Here is a 9,964-nt window from a genome sequence, read left to right on the forward strand (position 1 = left end):
CGTGGTTCTCTGGCTTTCCCCGTCTGGTAAGAAAGGCACAGCCTGCTGCTTTCTTCCTCAGGGTATTCATTATCTGCCTAAAATCACGCTTCCGTCCCACGCAGCCTGTGAAATAATAGCCCCTTTCAAACTATTTAAGTATGTCCAATTTCAGGAGTGTGCAGTGTTTGCTGTAGCATAAGGAAAGAGGCGTATGATCGTGTTGAGTGGGTAAGACCTACCCCTCTTTGAAGTAAAATACTGGATGCTGCCTGAATCTTTCCTTCCTTCTCTTCATGCACAATGCAGCATCCACTGCTTTGTTTCACCCTTTTCTGCTGGGTACCTTAAACATACACTTCAGCAAATTTTGCCTACATGTTGGTCCCGTGAAGCCTGTGGAGCTGCTCGTTTGCTTCAAGTGAGGCTCATACTTAAAGATTAAATAAAAAGTAAATCATACAAGTTCCATTAAAAATAATAATAATAATTAAAAAAAAAAAAAAAACAAAAAAAAAAACAATACAACTTGTTAACAAATTGAAAATATGATTTTATCAGCCACAGTGCAGAGTGAGAGATGAATGGATAAAAGTGTTTAAAAGTAAAATTTCAAAGAGCTGAATGTGTCACATTGTGAACACGTCCTCCTTCCTTAAATCTGAACTCTCTTCTGCTGCTGTACATGTCATTTCGTAGGTGTTAGCTCGGGTGCAGTTCTGCCAATGGATATATCAGCACCAAGACAGATTAATGAGCCATACTTTTACTGCACAAGTGAAATCCCCTCTTTAAGGTCCTCGGCTTCATGCGTGCAGAGAAAGAAATAGGTTAAGAGTTATTATCAGTTATTCACGAACAAGTTAAAATGAAGCTTTGGTAGGGGGGTCAATGGGAAATGAGTTTTTTTTATGGTGAGTCAGGAGGCTTGGTATATATTTAGTACCAGTAACGTTTTAGCACCCATAATTTTAGATTAAAACATGCTGTGATAGATAAATGAAGAATAAGAAGAAAATTTGTTTTCAGCAGGCGTACGGGAGAGGGCTGGCTTCCTTTTCGTAAATGATCTCTGCAATGAAATCAGCGGGTTATCACGGACAGTGAGGACACAATCCATAAAATGTCACCATCGTGCAGTTCCCAAGTGCATCTGAACTGCCTGCTGCTGCCTCCTTACACCTCGCACCCTCTGCAGCTTGGCACTACTTGGTAAAAAACAAGCCACAGTCCACTGGGAAAGATGGAAGAAAGCTGAAAAAGTTTCAGGATATTTATGAGGCAAACCTGCCATAAAGCTTGCAGACATCTCCCAGTACTCATCCTGGATTAAATATGACAGTGCCTGCTTACGCTGAAGTTTAATGTGATTTTAAGTTAACATGCATTTGCGTTGCCAGCACAGACAAATGGTCCAAACACTGAAAGCTCTCATCTCGTTTTTGTTTCTAGCTGGGCAAGGCTCAACTCAGCACTCAGAGCTGTGGACCCAAACCTTGCTCACACCAGCACTAGGTACAGGATAGGTTTCTTTCGTTTGTGGTTGGCTTGCTATACTTTGTAGATGTAAGGCTGTGGTCTTATAGTGTATTATGTCAGCAAGTCTTTAAAGAGGATCAATACAAGCATGCCTCATACAGTAGGAGGTCAAAGACAAGCTAACTGAGAGCCTGACTGTGGAGGAGTAGTGCAAATGGAGGAGTGAGGAATTAGACTGGGAATCCAAACTGTTACGTTATTTTGGATCACTTCTTCGCTATTTCTTGGCTAAAGGTGATTTTATGACTGTTAGGTTCAGCCAGAGGTGTGGAAATTCCTCTGAAATGAAGCAATTTCAGAGGAATATATACAAATAATACTATGTTGTATTGTATGGAAGCAGTACTGTGTGTAAATTATAATTCTGTGTTTAGAGACATCATCACAGTCTGTGGTATTGGATACCTTATACTGATTGTTATACTTGATTGATATTGTGTAACTGGGAGCTTACGCCCCTGGGCACCCCGAGTTATGCTTGTATGACAGCAAGGAGTATAACCCAATGCTTTGCTTCCTTCCCTTCTGCGTATCTAGCAGCACTTACTCCCACGAGAGATCTGAGTCAAGTGGCATTCAAAGTGAGTAAGTACTCAAACTCTGTCACTTACAATTATTTCTGAAGATATCTGTATTTTTCTTGTTAAGTAATTTGACTCGTTTAATATGAAGGCAATTAATTTTCTCGCTCTGTTTCAGGTAGGAGAGATTTATACAGAGTTTTACTGGTATTGAAAATGAACTGATGGCTTCCCTGACATGTTAAATTTCATTTGCATGAACTCTTATAACTAGTTGACTGACTCTTGGTAGCTGTAAGACCTGAGTTAACTTTTATTCTGCTCTTTGGCAGAAATAGCTATGACCTGGACACTCGCTGGCCAGAGTGTTCCAGTTTTTCCCTGTGACATTTATGGCTCTGGATGTCCTTCAGAGCCAGCACTAGTGTGCAGGAAATGCAGTGAGGTGAGCTCTCTGTTCCCTTCTGTAGCAACACATCCTGAGGATGCATCCTTCTTGTCCTAAATGACAGCTGCTGCACTTTCACTGGCTCTGAAGGTTCTCAATAAAGAAGGAATTATGCTAAAGCCAAAAAAAAAGAAAGGGGAAAAAAATGAGAGAAAACAAGCATGACTTGTGGAAAATAATGATGAAGGACGCAGTGATGAGCCAGGTCTCTCCGCATGAACATCCACAGAGAAAACAGAGTTGTGAGGAGCACCGTATCCCTCAGATTAGGGCAAACCCTGTATCTGCCAGTCTCAGTCCTGCTGCACAAACAGAGGCTGGAGTCTCTCCACCTTTCTTGTCTTCATATCACTGGAGAAAACAGATTTCATTTTTGTTCGTTCCACAGTATAATGTGCTAATATAATTTATAATAATATAAACAGGACTGACACCTCACCTGGTTTAGCACCGTACAGCTGCTAGGAAGAGAATAACTCTATCCCAGCCTAAACCAGGACAACACCACACTTAGAATCGAGCAGAATACATGTGGTTATTACCTGAAAAGGCTTAATTCCTCAAAGAGGACTAAAAGCCAAAATTTGAAAAGGAAACAAGCAGCCACTCCAGTGGTTGTCAAGCACTCCTTCCTAAGCACATCTCTCTGGGGAGAGGTTTTAGCAGAGATGACACATTGGGACTGGATCTCATCACTTGTTAATGTAAAAGGATACCGTGCAGTAACTGGTGAATCCTGTCTGGCTTATCACTGCTGTCCCCAAATACTTTAGATGGCTGCGGCTATGTGACTCTCATGGAGTCATATGAAATTGGAGAGCAGAGTGTTGATTTAGTTGGATGAACAGTCCCAAGGCAGGAAGGAAAATTCATTGCATTCAATTAAAATTTTCTTCTTCTTCATCACACATATTCCTGGCCAGCAATAAAATGTCTAAAGAAGGTAGTATTTAATGGAAGAAATAAGGAGAGCTGCAAAATTAACATCTAGGTCATCTATTGTGAAATATGGTAAGATATATGAGAACATTAAAGAAGCCAATAAAGACTATATTAAAGCCTCATGATGCGTGATACACAATTTCAAAAGCAAATTCTAGAGGGTGTATAGGATACATTTCCAAAACCCAAGCTATCAACTGAGAAATCTCCTTGTATGTGCCCTGCTCTATGTGAGAAACATATTCATGAATACAGTTTCAGCTGGTTTTACAATAAAAAAAATATATATACTCACTTTGCAGTGTAGCCTGACAGGTTCTAGTCCTTTGCTGAGTTTTTGGTACACAACATTGATGCTGCTACAGTCCATGATTTTCCCTGAAAGTCTGAAAGGCAGTGCTGAAATGACTTCAGTATCAAACTACCATTAACACGTGTTTTAGAGCAGCTCTGTTTTCACCATGGAATAAATAATGCACTTCACTTATCCAGTAGTGAAATCCTAGTGAAAAAAAAAAAAAAAAAAAAGGATTTTTTTTTTTTTTCCCCAGGGAAAGGGAAATTGGACAAGGTGAAACGTGTGTTTGGTGACTTAACATTAACCTCGTACTGGCTATGGTGTGACAATAAAACAAAGGCAGATGCAATCAAGCAATGGTCCCTCAACTTCTGCTCAGAGAAAACGTAGCCAAAATGATTTTTCCCTATTGCAACCCCAGGAACATCACCGAGAGAACAGCAGAAATTTATTTGACCCAATCACTTCTGTAATAGGAACACATTTACACGACAACAGTGCTAGGCACAATTTAGCACCATGAGTTGTCCAACAGAATGAAGCTTCGTGTGCTGCTGGTTTTATTGTTAGTGGGGAACAAAATAATCTGCCCTCTTCGCATTGCCTGGATCAGCAAATCACTGTTCGGTGGCATGGTTTCCTTAATGAAGTAAGTGCTCAGGGAAGCTGCATGTAAATTAGGAAATAAGGATGTTGCAGCAAAGCACATGCTAACTGCTCTGGTACTTTTTTTGAATGCAGGGAAAACCTCCTCGTTGAGTGATGTCAAAAATAAAAGGACAGAATGTCTAGAGGGAATTGTAAGTGGGTGGATGGATGGCAGCCTCCTTCTTTTCTGGGGATGCAACTTAAAATAAATACAGTGTTGCTGGGGAAACGTGCCTAAATCCTGTGATGCTTTGAAATGCAGGGCTGGGGTGTCCCTTATGCTAAAAAAATAAATAGTTGTGGTTCTGTGAGATTCTTGTGAGCAGGGCTTGAGGATGAACATGGGACCTGGTGCCCAGCAACCAGAGCTGACAGCCTAAGCATGGGAAAGGTTTGGCTCTGAATGGTCAAAAAAGATTGTATTCAATAAGAGTTTATTATGTTAGAGGAAGAATGTTTAGCACAGCTGATCTGGGCTAAGCACAATGTTTATATGGGAAGTGGATAGGAGCTGAGGACAGAGTTAGGATCTGTGCTCTGAGAAGATCTCCTCGACCATTCAGAAAAACACTTTTTTTTGGTAGTACTAAGTTCACATTGGAAAGTTGTGTCTTCGGTTTGTTTGGTCATTTTTTTAATTTCTTTCATCATTTTGAGTCAGTTGTAGATTTTATAATTTAGAGCAACATCAGCTGAAAAAAAAAAAACCACATCCTGATACTTGTTTGAACACTTCAGTGATTGACATCAAGCATAGTCTAATACATTAGACAACAATGACATTTTTCTTTGTTTGAAGTATAAAATCAAAACTGGCACCTTCAATACTGCTATTTATCAAGCAGCAGCTGCAGTGGCAACCATGACTTCATTTATTTGTGTGCTTTGTAATTGAGTAACTTATAATACTCGTGAGAGATTGCCTGTGAGCGCAGATTTCATCTCATTAACCCTTTTCCTTTTAAGTAGGAAGCGAGAAGATAGTTGATAGCAAGAAGATGTAAAATCATTCTACCTCCTTTCAGGTGAAAAAATGCCTGGTGATAAGCCGTGGTCTTTCTCGTGGTTGGTCTATCGTGGCGAGTCCTCATATCTGGCATGATGTTCAAGCAGATCCAAAACATCAGTTACTCTTGGGAAGAGTTGAATAAATGGAGAAGTTGGTTGTTGACCATCAATTATACTTGAGGACGTGCCAAAGCTTTTTATTAAATGTTGAAATTATCTTACAGTCTCCAGCTTTTCCTTGTAGTGAGGCTGAAAGCTGTGTTAGAATACTTTCTACATTTACCCAGCCCCTCACATGTCAGGGCTCTCCTTGGTGGTTGCTGCCATAACAGTTTAAAATACGCTCATTTTAAATACAGGACCTTTCAAATTAAGACTTATGAGGTCTTTTCCAACCTAAATAATTCAATGGTTCTGTGACTCTATGAATACAGCCTCCCATTCTTACCTCAGTGTCAAGAAGGTTTCACTGGTGCAGCCCAAGACCTGCTGTGCACCAGTATCTTGGTCAACGTTACTCTGAAGGAAACCAGAATTCTCAACAGAAAATCAAGGTAAAGCTAGAAGATTTTGTGAGGGGTCAGAAGGCCTGATGTCTTTCAAAGGGAAGAAACTTCGATGTCTGAGTTTCCATGGCCAAAGAACTCTGTTGACTTCTTGTTGCAGGACCAAAGGCCACGTTCTTCTCCACCTTAACTCTTCCTCCTATTCCTATCTCCATCTACATGTTGACTGGGGAAGTTCCCTGTTGTTTTCGTTTGTTTGTTTGTTTTTTCCCCTCTTAATATTTCAGCATGTGAACATGCACAGCACATTTAAACATGCATGTGGTAACATCATTAATAGTTCATGGTTGGGAATGCAGAGGAGTAATCCCCTGGAAACATCCAGGAATTTCCACCTTGTGTTTCTCAGTTCTATTTAAAATAAAAGGATCAAGGAAACTCTGGACTAGGCCTTGAATTTGGGGAAAAAAAAAAAAAAAAAAAAAAGTAGGCTTTTAATTTGCATTGAAAACACTCAGATATAAATAACTCCAAAATTACACCTTGTTAGCCTACCTTTGCAAGGTTTGGATGTTGTGTGCCACCCAACCTTTAATGGCCATGCCACCAAGGTGACCACCATGGCTGGGAGGCTGTGCCAAGAAGAGCTGTGAAGCACAGTCCCAGCTCTCACAGACTTGCTGTCCTAAGTTTGGGTTGCAGAGCAGCGACTGTCATTTTAGGATTGCACTTCTGGACTTACATCCCCTAGAGCTTCTGGTATGAACATTTTTTCTTGCCTTCGCAGGAGTGGTGCCGTTCCTAGCTAATTATGATGTGGGAAACAAATGTTCAGATCCCTCCTGATAGATACCACATCAGCCACTTCCCAAGAGCCAGCCCCAACCAGCAAGTTATAAATTATTTGAAGCACTCAGTGTCCCTGTGAAAGCTGTCCCACTTAATGTAAAACTCCAGTCTTACATGCATCCATGAGCAAATGGGACCCTGGTTCTCTGCCTGTACCTTCCCCAAGCTGTCCCTTTCTCTGCTCACACTCCTGTGACCCAGAGTTATCCCTGAGTCCTCCTCCGGGTGTTGCCTCATGCCCCAAACCTGGCTGGTGCCCAGAGCACCTCTGCTGCTTTGTGCCTACCCCATGTAGGCACGAGCAACTTGCACTTGCTGATTTGCCTGATGGTGGATCCGGTGGCTGAGTTCAAGGCCCGGTTGCTTGTCAGTTTGTCAGCCATGGAGAGAAATGAGAGCCGGTGAATCCAGCTGTCTGATTCAGGTCACGGCTAAAGGAGGGGGTTAAGAGAGGGTAGCGGGTTGGTTTGAAGCAGACTAGCTTGTTTTGAATACTAATTGATTCAATCAATGGTTTTAATTTCTCTCCTTGGGAAAATACCCATAACTAAGGCTTAAAATCCAATTGTTATTTTGTTATTTCTTCTTTTATTTATTTATTTAAGAGTTGACTTATCTTGCTACGTTGACATGATAGTTTGCTTGTTGGCTGCACTCATTTGATGACCTATATAATTAATCCAGAATTATTGGGTTCAATTTTAATTGACATTGATTTGATAATTAAATGTAGTTCTTAGCTACTCTAGGCCAGTCCTGGCAACATGCTAGGCTCATTGATGTTAATAAACCCCACAAAGCTGCTTTCTCTTTCAAATGACCAGCTCAGACTGAAAGTCTTAACAAAGCAAGGTAAGCTACATGGTTCAGCTAATGACCTACTTACCTCAGTCTACATTTTTTGTCTCATATTCAGAATGAAATCTAATGGAGTACAGGTTTAACAGTTTCCAAGGCTCTTATCATGAGATAAACTTTTCTACCCTGAAATAAAAAGTGGACTTAATCTTCAAATGAAAATAAGTCTCATTTGCTGCTCATGGATCTGATCCTGCTCCTACCAGAGGATTTTGATAGTTATCAGCCCTAAGCTCCCCACTAACGCAAACACTTAACTAGCTCAGTCCTTCCTATATACCAGCTATTTTAGACATGCACCTCATAGATGACTCCTTGCTCCAATTATTATTATAGAAAAATAATTGAAGAAATATATAACACTTTGCTGTATGGCATTACTTATAACACTTCTCATAGGAATTACTGTTCAGACCACACCTGTGAATCCTGCATCTATGTGAGGATGTACACCCTTGCTAGTACTGCAGTATTCCTCAGCCTATTTTTTTTTTTTTTGATTTTTTGCTGCAGTGTAATGGCTGTAAATGCCACGAGGTATTCTATCTTGCATCAACCAGATCCGCAATGAAATTACCTTGCTTAAGTTCCAGAAAGAGAGTGAAGCTGGTGATGAAGATCACACCCTAATAAATGTACTACATGCCAGAGGCACCATGTCAGACCAGCTGCAAAGCGTGATCTGCCGTGCCTCAGAAGTGCAGCCATGGAGCAGAACAGTAACCTTCCCAATAATGGCACCTCACCAGTAATGAGAGGAAAAGCATCTGTTCCTGCTGATTTAAATAAGATTTATTCTTCCCGAATACTTGATGTGGAACGGGTGACTTGTCTTAGGGTCAGCTTTTATGGAGGCAAAGCATGACTGATCCAAGTAATTGGCATTGGATTAAAACCAGAAATAACAACAAGGAGAGAAGGAAAAAAAAAAATCAGCATAAGGTTAGCAATACAGGCAAGCCTGTGCTTTTGCTGAATACTGTGAAAAAGTCCCCTCCCCGCCTTCAGGTTCAGGTTTAGCGGGTGACATTGGCAGTAGGGGGATGGTTGGACCAGATGTTCTTGGAGGGCTTTTCCAACCTTAATGAATCTGTGATTCAGCAGTGTGCTTAGGCTGGATGCGTACAAATGCAAACTGCAGTGTGGATGGTTGCTTATCTTGTCCAAGCCAGGGGCTTGCTTCAACATGCAGGTATGTTTAAAAGCTATTTGGGATTAACTCATACCAAAAGCAGTCAAGAGGGCCTGCTGCTGACAGACAGTCATTTCTTAAAGTGCTTGAATGTGCCTCTTGCAGCTCAGATGCCCAGTGCCACACCCTGGTCTTTCTGACAGGCCAACCTGCAAATACTGAGCTTTTGCAAGTAGGACTCCTCCAGGAGAAACATCAAACCAGCAGTAACACTATACAAAAGTTATTAGGACACAAATGCCTTTTTAATGGCACAAATGTCGCAAGTGTTATTAAGATCAAATTTTCCAGCTTAGACTCATATCCTTGGAGGAATATGGGTGCATCATTCCCCTGGATGCAGAAGTACAGAACCACAGAACCACTAAGGTTGGAAAGCCCTCCAAGATCATCTGGTCCAACCACCCCCCTACTGCCACTGTCACCCACCAAACCATGTCCCCAAGCACCAGGCCCAACCTCTCCTTGAACACCCCCAGGGACGGTGACTCCACCACCTCCCTGGGCAACCCGTCCCAGTGCCTGACTGCTCCTTCTGAGCAGAAATGTCTCCTCATTGCCAACATGAACCTCCCCTGGGGCAACCTGAGGCCATTCCCTCTGGTCCTATCACTGGTTACCTGTGAGAAGAGGCCGACCCCCAGCTCCCCACAGCTTCCTTCCAGGCAGTTGTAGAGAGCAATGAGGTCTCCCCTGAGCCTCCTCTTCCCCAGACCGAACGCCCCCAGTTCCCTCAGCCGCTCCTCACAGGCCTCGTGCTCCAGGCCCCTCACCAGCTTTGTATATCTCTGAGGAAGCTGTGGTCTCCCTAGAACTTCCCAGAGAGAGCAGGGTGGCTTTTCACCAGCACAATTGTTTTTTTATGTTGTTTTGATAGTATAAAAATTCTCTAGTATTAAAAAAAAAAAAAAAGGACTGAAATATTGATTTTGCTGCCAATTTAAGCACTAAACCCCACTACAGTTTAACATTCCTAGTAACAAGAATCCTGTCAGTCTGGACTAGCAACTGTATAATCCAACTTTACAGTTGCCTATGAGACACATTCTTCAACTTCATCAGACGCTTTCAGCGCCAATTACTGAACACAAAGCTTATTAACTGTGCTTTGTCTGGAAAAAAATGGATCCTTTTATACAGGATTAATTATTTTACATGTCAGTAACAACATACTTG

The sequence above is a fragment of the Anas acuta genome, chromosome 1 (genome assembly GCF_963932015.1).
Source record: "Anas acuta chromosome 1, bAnaAcu1.1, whole genome shotgun sequence".
Classification (NCBI taxonomy): Eukaryota; Metazoa; Chordata; class Aves; order Anseriformes; family Anatidae; genus Anas; species Anas acuta.